This window comes from Passer domesticus, chromosome 2 (assembly GCF_036417665.1).
Source record: "Passer domesticus isolate bPasDom1 chromosome 2, bPasDom1.hap1, whole genome shotgun sequence".
In the NCBI taxonomy this organism is placed as follows: Eukaryota; Metazoa; Chordata; class Aves; order Passeriformes; family Passeridae; genus Passer; species Passer domesticus.
The window spans coordinates 110,574,199-110,596,828 of NC_087475.1; the positions used below are offsets into that span (position 1 = coordinate 110,574,199).

Here is a 22,630-nt window from a genome sequence, read left to right on the forward strand (position 1 = left end):
GTTCCCAATATTTATTTAGAAATAAATTCCCAAAAATTATTTACAATAATTCCTTTCAGTGTAATGCATCTTGGGCTGTTTAAACCACTGAATGTCAATATTTATCTTCCTTTCAAATCCACCTTTATCCGGTCTCAATGGACTGTCCATCAGGTATCTATCTACCCATGTCCTTTGGTTGCACAAAAGTCTCAGTGAGCCTTTGAGTACCATAAGGCATCTTTATATCACTTACTTAAATTAGGATGTGTGTGTGCATACAATATATGCAATATAATGTAATATAATATCTACATACAGGGTCATGGCATAATTTTAGGTTACTGTAGATGAGATTTTTGTAAATGAGCCAAAGAAAAACCATCCTCATGACATGCACCAGTGCAACTGGATGATACTGCCTGATTGAAAACCAGGGTGAGAGAAGCCAGACATCCACAAACACGCTTGCAAACACAGATTCACCTTGTTCTATGTGGCTGGTGATCACAACAAGCAGTACCTTATTTAGTTTATTTATTAAGCATTGGGAAAGCAATCTAAAGTTTGTGTAACACAGGAAAGAAAAGGAGGCTGCACTTGCAGTCTAGGAGAGAGCAAGCAGCAGCTGAGATGCAAAGTGGCAAAGCCGGTGGAATAAGCACACCTCAATGTGCATTGTTAGTGCCAACAAGGCTGCAGCAGCTGCAAAAGCCATTTGAAATGAAATGTTGGAAAGGAAGGGTCAAAAAGTAGTTCGTATAGCCTTACTGGTCATTCTGCTTTTTTTCTTTTCTTCACTCCAGGTTGGGGGAAAAGAAGGGGGCTTGCTTTTGGCAGCACTTAGCAGAAAATCTCCTTGGGAGGAAAGCAAGCCAATGGTTAGTTTCCAGGACATTTTTTATAAATTTTATGTTTCCTAAATAAAATTAAAAGCCTTCTGGGGATTTGACACATTGCAATTTTTGTTTCACAGAGATTCTATTTCTAGTCCCAACTTTTCTGAGTGGGCTTTCTCACTAATGGCAAAAAAGGAGCCAAGGAAAAATATTTGTGGATGTGGAGTTCTGTACAGATTTGTGCACAGAAATGGAAAGCTTAAACACCAAAATCTAATGCAGAAGGTGGAGAAAGCTACCTGTTTCTGTGCTTTTAAGACAGTTTTAATGCCATTAGGTAGAAATGGACTGACTGGAAAATAACAAAAAAAACCCAAAAATCCAGCAAGAGAGCATACCAAAGAAGCACAAAAAAGGCGGTTGGAAGCAGTGTGCCAAGTACAGAACTATGTTTACAGAAGAGAATTAAAAAAAAAAAAAAAAAGCAGAGCACTTTTACAATGTATGATTAGGAACACCAGCCAAATTACTTCCAGGAAGAATGTCCTATTTACAGAGATCTCTAGAGATTCTCTGGGTTCATTCAGCTGACTGTATTGTACAATCACTTCAGTTTAGTTTTCTATCTTCCACATTTGCAGTATATTTGTGGCTATTAGCAGCTCTCTGAGGATAATTATTCTCTAAGCAGCAAAGAAATTTCCCCTTTTCCTTACTCACAAAATCTTAGGAGAAAAACTCATGCCTAGAAGGCAAGAGCTCAAAGCAGAATTAAGCTGGATGCCTGAAGATGTGAACTCCCTGACAAAACCACAGCTTGTGTAGGACAACTACATTACTCTGTTATATGGTCACAGTGCATTTCTTCCAGCAGCTGAGTTTTCTCATTCTTCCTGCAGTCTAGAGAATATCCCTGTATTTGTTACAGCTCTAACAGTAAATAAACAGTTCTGGAAATGTTCATGAAAGTGCTTCATTTTGTCCTATAGATGCAGACAGAGAATCTAGCAGATGCAGACAGAGAAATAGCTGTTTCCTTATTGCTTAATGAAGTTTTCATATCTGACAAGTGGATGAGCAAATCTAGGATTACTGATGTCCCCACAAGTTTTTAATTCCATTACTAGTATCATCTGCACTAACTGCTTTGGGAAGGGTTTTCCAGCCCCTGTTGTACTTTTGATAGTGAATGACTGCACCACCCCCCCATATAGTAGGTTGAATGTAGTACAATCTGAAGAATTTACAATTGAATAGTGTTTGTGATTTTCAGACTGAATAGGACCTAACTAAAAGTCACAATTCCGGGAGATGGCATTTCTTGTTACAGTTTTATGTCCTAGTTTTCAAGTTCAACTAGGTAGAGCTGGATAAGGAAAACTGGAAGGTGATATATCAGAAGAGATATTTGTATTTCTTTGCCTGAATCTGTTTTTTCTTAAATTCTAGTTTGTCTTTTGTCACAAAATTGATGCCAGTTTCTAGTTCCTCCTTCTGGTTACTCCAGGGCCAAGTAGAGGAAGAAAATGCCCAGTCACACACTCTTTTCCTTTGGTCACACATTCAGAGCTGGAGAAGCTCATCATACAGCATAGAAATAACTTTTGTGGAATTGTTATTCTCAAGGAGTCTGATGGGTGACCTCATTGCTCTCTACGGCTTCCTAAAGAAGGGGAGTGGAAAGGGAGATCCTGATCTGCTCTTCTCAATATCCATTGATGGGATTGGGTGGGAACAACTAAAACCTGCATCAGCAGAAGTTTAAATTGAATATTAGCAAGGATTATTTGCCAAGAGGATGGCCAAGTACCTGAACAGGCTTCTAAGAGGGGAGGTTGAAAAAGCTTGAGGATACCACAAAGAAGTAATGGTGATGGCAAAAGGATCAGGCAGAATAAGCTAAGTGCCCTGGTTACTTGGTGTGCTGGATCCATTCAAAGAAAATAAAGATGCTGCAGTGAAAGAAATCAATGAAGAATCATCTGGAAAGAAGATATAGAGGCCCTGTAAGCACCGTATCTTGGCAGCTGTGTCCTAGAATGCATGGACTAAAAGACATATTTGTTGGACAAGCCACAGTGATTACTACACTGGGGTAAGAAATGCTGATGCATTTCTTATGCTTTACATGCTAGAGCACAGAGATTGCATAGGGGGGAATTATTTACTTCTGTTACATTCATGGTGCTGATATTAGAAAACTGCATACATTTTTAATAGACACATTTAAATATATGTTAAACATGAGAGGTGTGGGGGGGTAGGGAAATGCCAGATAAAATGCCAGATAAATTCCTTCATGACTGGAAAAAATATTTTACAGTAGCAGAAGTAGAAAGTTCAGTCTGTTGATTTTATCAGAAAAATAGATTGACAGCTGACTTGATGCCAGCATATAAATATCTTCATGGGAAGTAAATGCAAGGTGCTAGAACAGTATCTTTCTTATTAAAGCAAGGACAGATATAGGTATGATATTTGGAAAGAGAAACCACAAAATTTGAGATAAAAACCAAATTTTTTTAGTACAAAAAATATGGTTAACTCACTAAAGAAAAACAGAGAATGTTTTCAAAACAGGACTAGATACCTTCTTTATATTCTTGTATTTTAGTGAGCTCCAAACTTGAGCTGAAACATGGGCAATAAGGTGAAAATTAATATCTGGTAAGGGTTGTTTTGCCAGAAATGAGAAAATTTTTCTTGCTGACCTGAAACACTGGATACAAACCTGTCCCCTTGATGGGGATGATGGCCTTCCTTAATGCCCTCTATATACATATGATCATCACAGAATCACCAAATCATTTAGTTTGGAAAAGACCTTTGAGATCATCGAGTCCAGCCTATGACCTAACACTACCTTGTCAACCAGGCTGTGGCACTGAGAGCCACATCCAGCCTTTTCTTAAACACCTTGAATACAGATTTCTCATATCCTTTATGGATAAATTTCAAGAGTGGAAATTTATTGTATTTATGTCTGGAAAGAGGGAAGGGTGAGTCAGAAGGTCCTACTTACAGTTTTGGAAGTCATTCTCCTGTTCAACAAACTACTGGAAAAAAAAACAAAACCAAAACCAAAACAAAAGAAAAAAAACCCACCTAAAAACAAACAAACAAGCAAACAAAAAAAAACCCCAAAACTACCAGTAGGAGAAGCACTAAGACAACTTTAATGAAAGTTACCAGGGAAATACTATTTCAATGGCTTCTACAGACTTTGTAAACATACTGTTTTCTAGCCCTCTGTTAGCCAGAACAGCAAAAGCTCTAGCTAGTCCTATTTTAGTGGCTCGAACAACAATGATAACAAAAACACCAGCTTTGCTTTTCCCTTCCAGAAAGCAACAATGTCAGCTAGAATTGGCAGCCAGCTGAAAATAAAGTGAGGCCCCAAAACTGAGGGACAACAGTTGACATGTCCACACTGCTGTACATCCAGGCTTCTCTCCCTGTAATTCAGCTTCTTGCTGCTATTTGGAAAGAGGATTAGGGCAAGTAAAAGTGAACTTGGAGTTCAATAATTTTTCCACTGCCTTTGTTTGTCTGGTTACTTTTCCAGAATGTCAGGATGCATTTCAATTGAAGCAGTTGACAGTCTTTGTATGTCCTCATTGCAACCTTTTCATAGAACAGTTATTTTCCCTTCTTTTTTTTTTTTCCCCCCGTGTAACATTTGCTACTAATGCTACATTTTACTGGTAGTAACTAGGTTTTTTTTAAGTGTGAACAATGTTCTTTGGAACATTTAAGACACAGGGAGAGACACTATTTACAAGAGCATTTAGTGAGAGGACATAAGGGGAAACAGCTTCAAACTGAAAGAGGGCAGGTGTAGATTAGGTATTAGGAAAAATTCTTTACTGTGACGATGCTGAGGCCCTGCAACTGGTTGCCCAGGGTGGATGTCCCACCCATGAAGTGTTTAAAGTCAGGTTGGACTGAGAAACCTGGTCTAGAGAAAAGTGTCCCTGCTTCAGGCCAATCTACATTTCTCTGAAATAGGTCTAAGTTCTAGTCAAGTTTTATTGAAAACAGAGAATATAGTTTAAAAAAAAAAACAAACCAAAACAACACAAGTAAAACCAACCACCCTGGCTGATCCAGAGAATAATCTTCTGGCAGACTGACTTTGTTTCTAACATGACCACACACTATACAGAATGTTATGGAGGGTCAGATGCAGCCCCCCTTGCTGGATAGAAGCTCTGCAAGTTTCAGTAAAAACTACTTACTGCATTCATCAATTTTACCAAGGTGGACAAAATCAGTCCCGTAAAAAGGGAATATACTTTTGAAATGTACTAGCATTAGCAAGTTTTGCAAAACAGAAATGAGATTTTGAATACAAAGTTGAGTACAACTACAGCTGAAAGGAATTCAGACAACAGAGGGGAAAAATTTAAAAAAAGATTTAATGACAGAGAATATAGAAGTTAGGAAGGAAATGTAAGCGTACATATACAGCAAGGGAATATGTATAGGGCACTAAAGGGAATGAGCATTGTCTTAATTTATTGAATAAACAGGGTGAGTCCCCCTGAATTACACATTCAGAACAACAGTCTAAGGTTATTTGAACTCTCCCACTTCTGAGAGACAAGGATAAGATAAGACTTCAGCTAGAAAGAATTAGAGTAATGAAGTAGAAACCTGTGCAGGATACTAAAACAGATTTCTGAAAAAGGAAACCAGAATCACAATTTTATCATTAGATTTTGTGTTAGAGACAAGACAGTAGCACTCAATGTACCTTTGAGAGAGTCTGGAAAATGATGATGGGCAGGGAGCTAAGGAAATTTGCATCAGTTGAGGAAAGAGTGAACTAGAAGAATAATCCTAAATGAGAACATGCAAAAGTCCTTAGGATTAGGACTCTGCAAAAAGCTATCCAGTTTCATCACAAGAACAATGCACAAACAGATGAGGTCATCCACAATTTCAATGAAAAGGCAAGCTGGTAGATTTTTTTAAAGCACAGGTGACTGAAAGGTGCACCCAGGTTGTGACTTCGTTAAAGGACTAGTTCTTATCCTCTTCAATTAAAGATCTTTTGAATTAACTCCCCTGAGGTAATACATTCATAAGTGACCAAATATTCCTTTAAAACATGGCAGTAAGATTGAGGAATTCAAATTGAAATATGGAAATATGAAATTGAAATATGGAAGACTAAACAACAAAAAACCAGTTTATTAGTATTAAGAAGCATGGGAGAAAGGTGCTGTAAGACAAAAATAAGTCAAAGTCAGAGTAAATATAATAGGAAAAAACCAATAAAAATAAAGATGATGCCCTAAGCACCATTAAGAGAGAACAATTGGGTTTTGACAGAAATCAGTAGAAAGGGAGACTGTAACAAGGACTAGTAAAGATGAATCCAAAGAAATAATTGAAAAAAAAAAGAAACAATGAAGACATCAAAACACTTTAAATCCTTTTTTTTCCTAATTAACTGTTCTTAACAAAAAAAAAAAAAATCAATGATTGCTTTAATTAATTTTGCTTTTCACCCCCCCCTTTTGTGATAAAACAAGAACAAAATAGTCAATCTTTTTGGTTTTAATGCAGCATTTCACTTCAACTCAACCCTTTATTCTCAAGGGCAAAGTGGAAATGGAAAAGGACTTCATTTTGAAGCAAAAAGTGTTATATTGATTTTTTTATACTAGTGTGTCTGGTTACTTTTTGAGCTATGCAACCCAAAAATTACATAAATTTTTAAAATATGAAGAGATAAGAAAAATGACATTAAAGACAAAACCCACATGTCTGGAAATTACCAAACTCAGAAAGTGAATGGGCAAAGGCTTCATTTCTTAGAGGCGAGAATATGACAATAAACACTCCTGGTGTAAGTAACGGTGTGGCAAAATGCAGAACCAATCTTTCCAGCCCTACTAGTCTAATGCATCTCCAAAATCAGCATAAGGTAGTGAAATCAGCCAGCAGATCTTCACACACCAGGGTTTTTAGGAGGGTAAGTCACAAAAAACTGTGTTCTGACTGGTATGTGTTTTTTTCTTGGCAGCCAATAACAGGGGCTGTACAAGAGCAATGGATGTTTCACATACAGCCGGGCCAAATCCTGATTACCTCTGTTGTCCAAATGGATATTTGTTTCTGAGAGTGTCTGGGCTGTAACACGCAAGTGTGAAATAAATGAGAAAAGCATACAAGATTTAGAGACAGGAGACTCCGTGGAGACAAATGGAAAGGTAATTGCACAAAGAACAAAGGGATTTATGTAAATGTACCTGGGTGCCTTAGGTGAACATTTCAGTGACTGCATTTCCCCATGCAAGGGAATTCAACTTCTGAACTCTCTCTCTCTCAACACTTTTTTTTTAATCTTGGGGTTTTTTCCCACAGATCTCTGGCTTTAATTGTGCAGATCTTAGACCTTATGGATGTTGTTTTCTGTTAATGATGATACACAAAGCTGACATGAGGTCAGAACTTAATTAATTTCAGCTCTTTGACTACTTCTAGAAGGCAGCAGGAGAGTGGGAAAGATTAATACTTTATGTCTTTCAAAAAACCAACAACAATTATTTTAAATGAAAAGACATTCTCTCTCCAGGAGTAACAAAAATATAGTGTACAGAAATAGATGGCACAATTTGTGACTGTGTGAATTTTTTATGAAGATGTATTTCCACATTTGCTTCTCCTGAATCATGTGAGTTGCAAGCATGGTTTCTGATAAGTATCCTGTTTTTGTGGCCCTGACTGTGTATTGCTAATTCCATTTTCAAATAATGTATCCTTAAGTGGCATATGTATGTTTGTCTCCTAGGAACCCATCAGTAAAAAAGAATATTGAATACAATTGATCCAGTTTTGACAGCCACAGAATAGAGTATTTTGTTTGCATATGCAATTGGTGCATCTGACTATATCTCCTCAGCCTAGGAAAGAAAATATTCTGGACTTCTGTTTGGCTTCCGTGACAAACATTATCAGTAAAATGCAACAGAGTTGTGCCAATCACAGTAAAAAATTCTCTCTGAAAATTTTTCATGCAAGAATAGTAGTTTTTTCACAGAACTTTGCTGTATATGAAACTAGAAGCTTTCTTTATAATCAGAGCTTGCTTTTAAAAGTACACTAGAAAAACAGTAAACTTGTGTTTTAGCAACAAACAGCTATTTTTATTCTGTCATAATATCTTTGGGTACATGAAGACAGTTAATATTCTGTTTCTGTTCAGGCCTGTGAACCCAGTTCTGTGGTGAAATTATATAACTACTGTGAAGAGTCTGCAAAATAAACATCATATTGCATCTTGGGTGCTGTAGTAATTCTGCTGGCTTTTAAAAATTACAAGGCAGATCAACTAAGGGAGAATGTATCTTTTCCTGAAAAATAAAAAACAAATGAACCAACCTAATCTCAAACTTACACAGAAGAGACTGTTGAAGAAATGAGTGCTCTTAAAACTATCTCTAGTGGTGGGTTCCCATAGATGGATAGGTTGTCCTTTTCTCTCTACCAGAATGTCAGTGCAAAAATAATAATGTCCACAAATGCTTTCTCTGCCAGAGTGATATTTCATCATTAGCAGTACTGGTCCCTTAGCTCCCTCCAGAAAACCCTGGGCTTATGTGCATGTCATGGCATTTCTCTCATATTTCCTCCCCTTATCTCTTCCTCTTTCCCTCTGCCTGCCTTTCTTTTCTTCTCTGTCCCACTCCATCTCCTTTTTTTTTTGTTTTCATCTCCCCTCTCCTCTCATAACTTCCTAGTTAAAATGTCAGTGGATCATTCTCTGCCTGTGTGGTTGTGCACAGAGAATATGGGCAGGACAATTACTTGTTCAAAATGCTGTAGCACAGCTTCCAGTCTGGACTGGAAGGAGTTTTGTGGTGGCTGAGCAAGTTAGTCAGAGAGGAGAGTGCATTTGAGCAGGTTTTAGCCATGGCTGATGTGCAGAAGCCTTGTGTGCTGAATGCGCGTGTGTGGCAGTAGGTCTGGTGCTCGATGGGGGACTCTGTATGTGTCTGTAAGCCACCAAGGGCCACCTGACAGCCTTGGCTTAGAAACAGGTCAGCAGTGTCCTTGGCCAAGGTGGAATATCCTGCCTTGAATAGCTATGGGTGGCAACAAGAACCAGGGCTGAGCAGGGCTGTGAAGGCATTGATTCATCACACTTAATAGAGGTGACCTGAGAAGGACTCACACCTTAGGGCATGATGGCCTTGGATGCTGCCCTTGCAGTGTGAGTGCAAACCCAGCAAACCAGGGCTTGATACTGTCAGAAAAGGAGAAAGGATCTGCTTCCAGCTAGTGGGGTTGGTACAGTCAGCCCTCTCAGCAAGAGGATTTAAATGCCCTGGTCGGGCTGTGGTGTCATGTCAAGGATGCTGTGTGTGAGCAAACTGGAGCTCAGGGACATGGTGTGACAGAGAGCAACTCCAGTCTCTGGGACAGGTGTTGGTGCACTGCAGCAGCTTTGTCCAGGGGCCTCGCAAGATGGGAGTCACTGGGAAGGCAGGAGTACCCCGAACAACTTCTGGAAATATTTGCAGGCACAGGGGTTGTGCTTTCCTGGATAACTCCCTAATGAGGGCTGCTCTGGGCTTGGCAGGTGGGCAGCTTGGCTCTGAAGGTGATATTAGGAGCCCTGTGACAGCACTAAGTAGAGACAGGGGTGCAAGCAGCACATTCAATATTCACAGGCAAAGCCTGTAAATGCCTCGTAAATGGCCAGAAGGCACAAGGTAACAAGCTTCAGTTAAATAATTCCTTGGCAATATCCCCACAGAGACAAGGACTGTAGCTGACCTGTTCTCACTGCCCCATACCAGGACAATTCATGTCCCATTCAAGGTGTTTCTGACTCAGAAACATAACCTAGCATAGAGCACACAACCACACATGGATACAGGCACTGCCAAACCTGGGCCTGCATTCACTCCTTCCAAGCAAGACCATTATTTCAGCTTTGCCATACACTTTCCAACATTGCAATCTTGGCTATCATAGAGGTCATCTCTGAAAAGACAGCTCTTCTAACCAAGCCAATACATACCACAATCCCCTTTTTTTAGTTTCCTGTCCCTCCATAATTCAGTACCATTATAGCTACTAAGCATAGACAAACTTCTGTCCCATCAATGGAATAGGATATAGGAACAGGTATTTTAAAATTCCAGTTGGCAAATCTGCCTGGGTTTTGCTGGTCTTATCTTTCACTAGGAACAGCCTTTTCAAATCTGAAATTATGTTTAATTCTTTCAATTTTTGCAATAAAAATAGCCTCCCACAAATAAGTTCAGTGCATCATAAAAAGGCATATTTCTTTTTCTAATTTCTTGTAGAAACACCCCATTAGCTATTGGTGCTATTAAAATCCATTTTCCTGAATCCAAATACTGCTGTGAACTGTGGGGATTTTGGGGATTTTTCTTACTTTTTTTTTTTTTTTTTTTTTTTCCCTTTTTTAACAGAACAGAATATCTGGTATTCTATATGGTCTAATTGCAAGTAAGATCGTACCTGGGAAATGAAAGCCTGTGCTCAAGCTGAGGTGACAGATAACCTTCAAGACCACTACAGCTTGCTAAGGGATTAGGAGAAAAAACTTCAAAGTGAACTTTTGAATCAAATATTTTGAGCTGGAGCTATGAAAAGGGAATCCAGCTCATTCTAAACACCATCTGTCTGCTGAGTGTACTTGCATGTTTTCAATTGCTTTATTCCAAAAACTGCAATTTACTACCTCAAAATGTCTCCGGGTGTGAAGACAACATCCCATAATAAGATGCTTTTTCATTTGGGGCTACTGTTGGTGGGCCATGCAGTAGTATTAGGATTACCAGACTTTTCCAGGATCTGAACAAAAGAAACAAAACAATTAGTGAAACTTAAAAAAAGAGTGAAAGTTATGTTCTCTGCTATGAGAATGGTGACTAAAGAGAAATTGCAAAAATAAGAATAATTTAGACATTATTTCTCTCATCATGTGTACTTCCAACTTCATATTTTCCCACATGCTTATACTTTCTTGTTTTTGATAATTACAAAGAACTAGCACTGCATGTGTTCTTATACGGGTTGTGGCGTGTTTTTTGTTTTATTAGATGTTTATTGTTTGATTTGTAATTTTGTAGTTTCCTTTTGTCCCTGCCCCTTTTCCCAGAACTTTCGTCACTTTTCCTTTTATTAGATGCCAGTTTCTCCCTGAGCCTGCCTCCCCTCGGGAATTTTTCCTGGCAGTTTTGTATTTCTTCAAACTTTATTAGTTCACTGAAACTGTTTTCCTCCCTTGAAATTCTATATTGGCTGATACATTGTATTCCCTGCCTCATTTTTCACTCCCAATTTTCCTTATTTGTTAAAGATGGTACCCTCCCCTGAGACCTGCCCCCACATATAAGTCACTGTCTGCTCTCAGTTCGGGGTCCTGGGACGATGAAGAGGGGAAGTTTTGCCATCAAATAAAGTTACCCCAGGACCCACGTGCTGCTCTGTGTTTTATGCTGTGCTGTCACTGGCAGCTGGGTTTTAGCACAGCTCGGGGGCGGGGGAACTGTTGCCCCCCCATCACCATCTAGACAGATATGAATGCTAACATTAAAAGTTTCCTACCCCAAACAGTACTTTCTGTGTTTTTTCCTAATTTTTTAATGATGTTTTCTTTTTCTCTTCCCTTTTAAGATTTTACTATCAATGCAAACAGAGATAGAAGAATAGAAAAGATTTTATAGAAAAATTACATATAGAGGCCATACTTTAAGCTTCAAACCACAATCTAAGTTGGATTTTACTGTTGAAAGCAGGGATTCATCTGCTTTCTATAAAATACAGCAGGCACAGTGTGCTCCCTAAATTATAGCATTTAAGGATGGCCTCCTAAATGACTGTCTGTGCCAGCACAATTGCCTGTGCAGTAGAGAACCCCAGACAGCCAGGGAGCTGCTTCCACAGTAGAGCTAAAAATTATACCCTGCTTTAGTCCATTTCCACACAGATACCGTTCCCATTTCTGGCACACTAGCCACAACACAGAAACATTTTGCAGACAATATGGTATTTCTCTCTCCCTGCCAGATTAAGTTGGAACATTTATATTCCCTAGGGTCATGGGTAATGGAGAAGCTCCTACAGACAGCATGCTGCCTGTGAACCATGGATCAAGATTATCTGAGATCTACATTTTGAGACCTCTAGTAAGAAAAATGAACCCTTATTCTTTCAGGAAGCCTGTTTTGAAGCCAGCTGAGGTAAGTAACTGTTACTGAGGGTTATCCTCATGTTCTTGTCAAGAATCTGCTTGTTGCTGAATTATCCATAACTATTTGATTCAAAAGGATAGTTGTGATAAATGAAATGTTTCCTGTGTGAAACTCTTTTCACAGCAAAAGCACATGCACAGCCAAAGAATGATGGAAAGCTTCCTGTCCTCAGGAAGCAAATATATATACGTATATCATTGCAAACATGTAATGTGGTAATTTTACTGCATATAGAACATAACTACTGATGTGTAGTGTAGTCAGTTCAAACATACTGAAAATGAATGATGATGAGGCCAGCAGATAAGCAAAATGTCTTTATGCTGCTATATAATCAGCTTGATCAAGTTGCATTAACACATCAGTGCTGTTTCGGGCTCAGTGCTATTAGCAGATAAAGCACTTAAAAAATTATCCTGACATTTATCTTCTCCAGTTACATTAACCCATTCCCTGCTCCATTAGAAGTTAATTTATGAATTTAAATTTCTTTTCTCGTATCATTACACAAAAGGTTGTCTGAGAAGAGGGTTGCTTAACTACTATTTTTGGCCCCTTTGCTTGACATTTTTTTCTTTAATTAAATTCTTTGAGTTATTTATGTTGTACTGGCATCTGTTTTTCATTAGATTCAATACAGAAAAGACAGTGAAGGTCAATTAATGAAACATTTTATGATTCCGCTATGGATCAGCAAAGATACTGAACCATTTAAATGATATCATTCCACTGCCTTTCTCAAAACAAGCCCTCTCTCCCCATACTCACATGATTTAGGCATATAGTAACATCAACACAGAACAGCTTGTCCTTAAACAATTCCTGAAATCCTCATGGAAACGTATATATCCAAAAAGCTACTCCGAGATTGGCTAGATGCTACATCTTGGAGTCCTGGGAGAATTAAGGTTTTTAGCTTTTCTGTTTCAGTACTTGGAGATGAAGTGGATATGTGCTTTTTGGTTATCCTGTCTGTTTTGGCTTTCCTCTCCTGATTTTTGAGTGGGCCAGAGTTTTTTCAACTTTTTCACTGCTGACCAAAAGCTACTGCACCAAAATGCTCAACCTTCAGGGTCAGCCACCTCCCACCAGAGTGCAATCTCTGGCACTCTTGGTCTGACGGATGGGATTTTTCAGCTTTCAGCTTGGCATATGTCCCTTCAGAATTTAATAAGTCTTTTACTTTCAGAGGAAATGGGCACAGAGTCAGACTAATGTTGAGAGCCTTAGAAAAATCTCATTCTTGGTGTCACCTCTCTTTCATTAGTCTTTGAGTCAGATCCTCACCTTGAGTGTACTAGAACAGCTTCATTGATTTAAAGGGAGCTGTAATGATTTACACAGCCAAGGACCTGTCTGCCTCTATTTACAGAGCAGTTCCTCGACCCTTTAGTGGGTATAGGAGCCTTATAATGAGGGTTTAGAGACCAATGGTCCAACCAAAATATAATTGTTTCAAAGTAATGAAATGTTGCCTTAAGCCACCATTAATCTGCTGAGCCCGAGTCTGACGCTGATTTTAACATTGTGGGTTCCTCTGAGCATCTCATGTACCCTGCACATGACAGAGATCCCAGACTGGCTTTACCAGAGTAAAGCCAGTTCTGAACATCTCTGTAGCCACATGAGTGTAGCATTTACAACAGGGATTGTTAGTATGCTGAAACAGCTGCCTCCGCTCAGAATGAAGCAGCCCAGGCTGTGACACTGTCGTGCAATACAGAATACCCTTGAGATTCAGTTATTCAGAACTGGCCCTCTACCACCTCTGTGTTTTTACCACTTCTAGGTAGAAAAGCAGCTGCTTACCTTCACTACCTATGCAGTCTCACACTCTTTAAATGCACTCATTATCCTTCAACCATAACGGTGTTGCTGTTGCAATATAGAAAAGACAGTGACTGGAAGAAACTTTGCACTAAACCCTCCTTCAGCAAAAATAAAAACCAAAGAACAAAAAGCAGAGCATTGCAACCATTGACCAGAACTCCCATGTTCAAAGCTAGCCTGGATAACAGGGATATCCCTCAGAACCTCCTTCTCTTTCTTACTGAGGAGGCATTGAAACAAAAGAAAACTGAAAGGCTAATCCATATGGGTGCTCAGCTACTGTGCTCTTCAGAAAGTGCCCAGAATCCACTGATAAAAATGCTACGGCTTGGAGATCAGTGCAAGCAAGAGACTGGAACTGGCACTAAAAAAAGCAACCTTTGTGGATTTAACAAAAAGAGATTCCTTCGAGTTTTTGCAAAAAGTTTGTGGCAGAACAGGAAATTCAGGTGGGATCTCTTGAGCTAACATACATTGCTGTAGGACGTCCTTCCTGTCTCTGTATAGCTAGAGGGAAATGTCTGAAAAAACCAGCACATTTTGCACTGCTCTCTAAAATGATTCTGTGTTCTTGTCAGCTGATATATCTTTCTTCATGAAAATCAGTCTCTCATCATCTAACTAGCCCTGCAGCTCTCTCTGCATAGATTGTTATAACTGAGCCTTGACTCTGTTTTGCCTTTGAAGATAAGACAGCGTGTTCTTATAGCAGTATCTGCCTAAATTTCCTAATGTGCCAAGCCAGGGGCTGGTCTACGTTTCCTTCTCCTTCTCCTCCTCCTCCCACTTTTTCTGTTATTTCTCTTCCATGAAAATGTCTGAAGGCTGATATAAAACTCAGACAAGTCCATGGAATGACCCATTGACTTGACTAGAAACTGGATCCAATATATAGCAATAGACAATTTCAGAAGCAATTTAATTTAACTTAATTTGGTAAAAATTTAATTTAACCTAATTTAGATTACCTAAGCATCAGAACTAGAGGTACTGCAAGCCAGTGCACTCCATGTAGCAATATAGGATGGTTCAGGGACTTCACCTCCTCCCACCAAGCCAGAACCATTGAGTTAACTATGACACTGGGAGCAAAGTACTCATGTCAAAATAGCACTGCCCTCAGCCTAATGACTCCCCCAAGAGGCAAGGCTCGTTAGCTTGTGCACTATGCCATACTAATGTGCCATTATCCAGGATACTTCTATGCCTTCAAACCAGTTTATAGAACCAGAAATGCCCTATGGAGCTAACAGACATGAGTCGTTTCCCCCACTCCTATTAGAAATCAGGGTATCAATCCATCCCTTTGTTAATCGCTGATGAAAAAGGCTGGGACCTGCTGCAGAGCTGGTCAGCTATCTCTGGTCATTATGGCAGAAAAGCAGCCAAACACTCTTGTAGTAAAACCACTTGCACCTAAATATCTGATATATTTTTCTACACCCAGGCAGCATGTTCTGGTGTGGACAAATTACTTCTTCTCCACCCAAGAAGTTCATCAATTTGAATATAGATGATTTTGAGGTATCATTTATATGTATGTGTCTGTATTTGTGCATATATGTATGGAAATAAATGTGTTCATATGAAATAAAGGGAGGCAATTACAAACTAGCTGTGTTTTGAGGAAATGTTTAAAAAGAAATGTAACCATTTTTCTTGAGTTTTCTCCTGATATTTTCAATGAAATATCTAAATTTCATAATGAAATAGCAAAATTTCTTGTCATTTAAATGTTTAAAATTATCCACCTAACTAATCTCAGATGTGTAGCATGCATTAAATAAATACAGGACTGCCCTGTGGTCTACATTGCGTATATGTGGATTCTTTCCAGATTAGAGGTTCTCCTTTTCCTGCCATATAGCCAGCTATTAATCTTCCACTAGGACAATTATTTATTTATTTATTTTCTGGGAATTCAATCCACAATTTTGCTGACAGTTATGACTGATGGGGGGAAAAATGGCAGAAGAATGCCAGCAGTGTCTTCAAAATCAGCCTAATTCACTCTCTCAAAAGCATTTCAAAATTCATCCGTTGTCACTGCTGTCCAGATTCTGGGATGAAACTACCTTACCTGAAAAGCTGAACATATGGAATTTGTCAACATTTGCTCACTGCCTCTGCTGCTGGTTGCACAGCTGATCCAATTCAAACACATCTTCATTCCTTTAGCTGGCTGGCCCTGTTCCTTTCAAGGATGACTAGATCTTACCTCAGCAGCCCCAGCTCTCCCTTTTGAGTGACAACTTCTGACGTTTCAGACTTCAGTGAACTGCAGAATTCAGTTTAGAAAGCATCTAGTTTCCCCTCCAGTCACTCGGTACCCTCGACATCTTAATCCATGCCTCTCTTGGGGATCTCTTCAGCTTCCAGACGACCTCCAACTTTGTTATGTTTTGCAGGTTTTAGCAATTCACTGACAATTCACTTGTTTTGTCATTGAGTTCCAGTGCAAGATGCCTTTTCTGTTACGTATGTACAGAATGCTTTATCTTTTAAATTTTTTTTCTAGCTTAACTTCCCTCATTGTACAAATCCTCATCTTTCTCAGCCAAAGCATTTTCCAAATTTCCCTGGTCTGCTCCTCTAAGAGAACAAGGCAACTACAAAAAAATAGCTGGATAACTTTTTTTTCCTGCAAAAATTCCACCTCACTCAGATATGTTCACTTTTTTCAAATTTCCCATTTTTTTCCTGCTATTAATACAGGGAAACTATGGGACTAATTAAGAACTCTGAATTCTACTTTCTTTCTGTTGTCCCTGAGCATATAAACTTCTCATTTCCATTTGACTCCAATTATTCTTCATGTATACCAAATGCCTCTTTCCTAGAAATTTTAGGTACATTCCTAAACAGGCACTTTTTATCAAGCAGGAATTCTATTCATGGGTCAGATCTTGCACTTTCTTCCTCTGCAAATATTAAATATAAAACAGTAGAAATTTGAAAATCAAGGATGTTTGTTTAGCAACAGCTAGACTGGTATAATTGCCTTGCTGGTAGAAGTATTTTAAAAAATCATCAGCTGATATAGATATAGATATAGATATAGATAGATATATTATGATATAGATAGATATAGATATAGATATAGATAGATATATTAGATATAGATATAGGTATAGATAGACATATAACTCAATCTTATCTAATGCTACCCTTCAGTAATGCCAAGTTACAGCTTTGGCAAAAGAGGTCTGATTGTTGTGTCTTTTAAGGTACTGCTGCTGTTGGCTTCTCATTCAAATTTGTACCCACATATATTTTCATCTTCAGCTGATAAACCAGTGGCAATTAACATCACCCTGTTCCTTATTTGCCTTTAAGACAGACACTCTGGAGGGAAAGAGGGTTTGAATTAAGATGCCAGGCTGAAATGCAGGCACATGCCCTCTTCTGGGAAGTCTTCCAGAGACACAAAAATATCTGGCAGAATAATGGGTTACACAGCTGAAAAGCCACAGTAAGATTCAATAGAGACCTCATCTGCAAAAGCTCAGACAGGCTTTCCTTACAAACTATAGAGCAATACTGCAGGCTTTTCCCAGAGATCCAAGGTGCTTTTAGCCCTTATTCACAGGCATTCCTCATGGGTAGTTTTTTTTATTCATTTTTGCTTTCTTGTTTGCAAGAGTTTTCTATATCTGCTTGTTTACACAGAATAATGTAGCAGTCTCAAAAGCCAGCTCAGAGCAAGATGATGTGGCAGAATACAAAGATACTAACCAAGCTATTTAATCCTATTTGTTAGCAAAGCTGGTCAGTGTGGGCGGAACAATGTTCTGATGCATATTCTTTGTACTTAATCCTGTAGTTTCTGAGAAAGGGGTTAAAGAGGAAGATGGCCATCATTCAGAATAAAAAGCAATCAGGGAATTACACGGACTTTTGATAAAAAGAAGAAATCAATCGGAAAAGCAATAAATGGGAAGCATGAAGATCTGTAATGTGGAGCAAAGATGCTGGAGTGGAAACATAGGGCCAGAAAAAACCTGGTCTGGCAGAGACAGAAGCTGCCAGCCAGCATGGTCACCTCTAGTGAGGAGCCAGCCACTGGACTGACAACAGTGGGTACAACATGCAGGAACCCACACCTCAGGGCCATGGATTAACTACCAGGGTGCTTTCACAGCAGGTGGATTGTAGAGAGCAGCATCCCCAGCACTAGGGGTGTGTGAGCAGAGGAACCTGCACTCTCAGAATGTCCTCACAACCCACTGGGTGTGGATGGGTAGGGTGGGAGAATATGTTCAGCTCTGCAGGGCGAGGGCAAAATTAGCTAATTAGCTTATTTTTTTTTTTCTTTCTTTTTTTTTTTTTTTTCTAGGATTCCTTCAGAAGGGTGGTTAGAAATTTATAGGTATTTATTATTATTTTGGAAGTGTGCTATTGTGGTTTATTTTTTGTATAGCTGGTGCTGTCCCATATGCAAAATTTAGTGATTGGCAGTTAATTGCATCATTAATAACAAGTTACTTCAACCATTATTTGATTTAAATTGTGTGAATCACGTAAGGGTTTGTTGTTGTTGTTGTTTTTGTTCCTAAGACATGTCTGGTCTTTAAAAATAACCAGCATTGCCAGTATTTTGAGATAGAGTCAAGATATTTTTGTATCATTAAGAGCAAGGGCTAGATGAGGTCCCAGAAGAACTCTTCCTTCTTTTAAACATTGCCTGCTTCTGCTAAATGTCCCCTTTCTATCTGCTTGATGGAGGTCTTGGAGGAACTGCTTCCGTCAGAGCCCCTTTATCTCATGGCTTTGGTCACATCCTTCTTTACTGTACCTGATGTCAATGACTCACTGGCCTGCTCTGACTGCTTCACACCTTTTTGCTAGAAACTATTTCCAACAAGACAGGCGAGACATTTTCCCCCAGAAATCTGTTGCTGAGGCCAAGAGCAAAGCCAGGAACAGCTAGGAGAGATGTAAGATCATTGCAATACAACACAGAGACAGAGGAGAGACCTTTTTTTGGTCACAATAAGAAGTTTCTCATGTATGTGTTGACGTATAAATGAAAACAGGAAAGAAACAAACAGTAGGAAGATTACTGAGGAAAACAGGAAGAAAATGTAGAAGGAAGAGTATTAGAAAGCAGAGGAATAGCCTGAGTCAGGGGATGTAGGAGGGACACATGGGAAAACAGCCCTGAGAGTCTTTGATGGAGCTGAACAGAAATTCGGAGAGCTGGAAAAAGAAAAACAAGGCTCCACTGAAGGAGAGAGAATAAGGCAGGAAATTAGAAGGAATGACACAAAATACAAAGAAAAAAAGAAAAAAGATGAATAAAGAAAATAGGAAAAGAAATCAAGAAAAAAGAGAGAAACAGTGCACTACATGTTCTCCAAAAGATCCATTAAAGTAATGGAGAGCGAGTTTAATTTAAATCCCTTTTCTGTGTAGCACATTACTTTAAAATGACAGCCTATGTTGCTATACAGTGCAGACACATTTTTTAGATGTCTACATATAATATTTTTATTTATTCCATTTCACCATTTTAGTAAATTAATGAATTCTTTATTCAAGAAATGCTGGAGGGAAATTAAACACACTATTTATGCAGAAAAGAACAAACAAGCAAAAATCTTACAAATGAGTGATTTCAAATTTTCTGTAAATCACACCAAGTAATTCTATTTCAAAGTGTCTGTCTTGCTGAACATTAAAGGAATTTAATTTTTAAAGAATGCCTCCCACATATAATCTAAAAATCAGCCCATTCTGAAGTGTCCAGCTGGCAACCTAAAATCTGAGATAACACCAAGTTAACAATCATGCCTGGAAACCAAAAATCACATTTTTGTCACCCTTTGTATCCTCCTCCCCGCCCACACAGATTTCCTGCTGGACTTGGACATGGAGAGGTCTCCATGCTCAAGACAAAGTCCCTCTCAGGAATGGTGTCAGCTTCCCCCTCTGATATAATAACTTGTTGAAAGTTATTAATCTAATGCCTGCCTTCTGGCAGTTTCAAATGTGGACAGACAGCTATGGATGACTGAAGTTTAATTATGTTTCTAAAGATGTAAATGAGCCCAGAGGCTTAGGGAATGGGAATGTGTTTCAATAAGTACCAACACAGGTAAAATAAATAAGTCTGTTATTTAGTTGGATGGGAGAAGGAGCAAGTTTATATTAATTATCTCTTTTTTCTCCTTATAATTGAAGGGCAGCTCAACTAAAAACCCCACTCAAACAGGACTGTAGAAAAAAGCTGCTTCCACAAGGTCACTAGCTACATCTTTTTGACATTGCTTGCTAGAGAAACAAAATTCAAGTTAAACTGAAGAAAAAAAAATAATTTCTTTAAAAAATACATAAACCTGCTGCCACAGATATGCACAGCACTGTCCTGCTTCCAAAGTTAGTACTAATCTTGGAAAAGCATGCACACTCTCTTCGTATTAGTAGAATTCCAGTGAACATTCATGAATTTATGATTTAGTTTCAAAAATATGGAAGAATGTAGCATGGTCCCAAGATATGTATGTGTGGGCATATATACTGAAGCTCTAAATTTGCTAGCCCCTGAACAGCTCCCCTAACAAACAGCTGTTTTCTCTCCACTTGGAATTTTAAACTCTCTATTCTTCTTAACATAACTTGTTTTATTTTAAGTATTAAAATCAAGTTTACAGGCTGTGGTGATCTATTGGTAGCACTACTGCTAACAGAATTTTGCATTACTATCATCAGTCAAAATTATTGTCCTCTTTTGTGACATGATTCTGTGCAAAGGGACAAAAGCACCATTCCTGAGGCTCCAATGTCAAGGAAACAGTATTTTCTTAGAACAATGTGGTGGAGTACCTTCTTGGTTTCTTGATTTCCAGAAGGCTCTGCAATCCAGCCAATATGGATTCACCCAGAATTCATTACATACAGATTTTTCTCATGCAGAATAACAATCAGTTTACAGTAATGGCAAAAATGTATCTTGCTGATGCCACTTGTTATCATCCCATCAGATGAGTGTATGTTGCTAATTTAATACCCATAAAATGGATTGTTTTCTTCACTTTTTTTTTTCCTTTGTAAAAGTTTCCATGTGGTTATGATATGTACTGCTATTTCTCTTCAAAGGGTATAGACTTTTGACTCCAAGAATTACTCCCATTTTGTCATCTTTGTTCAGCTACTGAAATAGAAGTGTTTCATTTCTTTTCTAGATGTTCCCCAACTTTCTGATAAATCTTCCCCCTTCTTCTGATCCTTACCTGACTGACACACCCTAAAAGTTACAGCTCTCTCCCAAAAGTCATCCAGCTGGTAGAAGGAAATGTCTTTGTGATTTTACAAAAGAGAAATATATCTAAATGGATGTGTGTCATGTTCCTTACATGCAGCTCTGGTCTTCTCTAACCCAGTTTACAAAAACACCCCACTGCTGAGTTCCTGCACAGCTTCTCTGGCACACAGTGTCTTTTTACATACTAGAGGACACCATGGTCATTCTTTGTCTGCAGTTTTTACCACTTTTGTCTCTGTCTTTCTGCTCATTAGAGTTGCTACAATGCACTGTATTTGAAAATACAAACCTTGAGCAAGACAAAATACATTAAATAGTCTTTTACTGATCTGAGGTGGTGGGGTGGTGTTGTCTATTGCAACCCTGAGCAGGGGATTGAAGTCCCCATATCTGTTTATAAATAAGAGCTTTGAAAACTTTAAGGTTAAGATTCAGATTGGCTCATATTTCAGGCTTCACTCTTGATTCTCTTGATTTGCTTCTCAACGTAGTTTGCACTTAATTATCTTACAACACAAGCACCTCAGAAATTGCTACCATACTACTAAAGAAACTGAAACTCTGAAAAGAGAGTCTTAATATTCCATTCTGACAGTTATGCTTCTATGCTACTTCCACACTTTTTTTTTTTTTTTTGGAGCACAGACAGAACAGCTGCTTTTGACAATGGAAGCTGTTATGATCATTTTAGTCTAATTTAAGAAACAGTCAGTCTATTCCAATAGCTATATCAGATGTGTCTCTGTCTGTGCAGACGACTCTGTCTGCAGTGAGTGCCACAGCATTGGGCTTCATTCCAAATAACTCATTCCCAAATGCACTCCACTCCCAGAGCAAGGCACGAGACCAAGCAAGCACTACCTTACACCTCTGCAGCTACTGCAGCTGAAGGTGCATCTGCAAGTAAAGAAATACATGCATGACTCAGAGTTCTGCCACCCTTATGAGTCACTAACTCAAATATTTCCACTGCTATTGCAGAAAAAGTCAGCATATCCAACCTCAGATGAAACTTCTGCTGAACCTCCAAGCATTAAGCAAGGCATATGTTTTATGTTGTAGGAATCTCATTCTTGACATATTTATTCTACTAGTTTAGAGTGCAGTTCAGTAGGCAGTAGGCACAATGCTCCACTTACTAGATGTGACCTTTAGAAGCACATCACCATATGGTTTGTTGACTTTGGCTGGACACCAGCTGACCACCAAAGCTGCTCTATTCACTGGATACAATCAGCTGGATGGGGAAGAGAAAATATAAAGAAACACTTTTGGTTTGAGGTAAGGATATGGAGAGATCACTCAGCAAAACACAGACAAGATAGACTCAGCTTGGTGAAATTAAATTATTACCAATCAAATCCAAGAAGAATAATGAGAAATCAAAACAAATCTTAAAATATCTTCCCCACACCTCACATTTCTCCCTAAGTTTAACTTCATTTGTGCTGGTTTTTTTACCTGCTCCCTCAGAG

At 38.7% G+C, this 22,630-nt stretch overlaps 1 long non-coding RNA gene across 2 annotated transcripts in view; it reads right to left on the reverse strand.

Annotated features, from left to right (window-relative positions):
- Positions 1 to 22,630, reverse strand: part of LOC135294835 (uncharacterized) — a 150,361-nt gene that overhangs the window by 89,755 nt on the left and 37,976 nt on the right. Inside the window, exon 3 of one of the 2 annotated variants that reach the window (XR_010356854.1) lies at positions 22,295 to 22,392. This is a non-coding gene — a long non-coding RNA (uncharacterized LOC135294835). Of the gene's footprint in view, positions 1 to 19,373; positions 22,393 to 22,630 lie in introns of those variants that run through there. The other variant, XR_010356853.1, reaches the window with a different exon arrangement.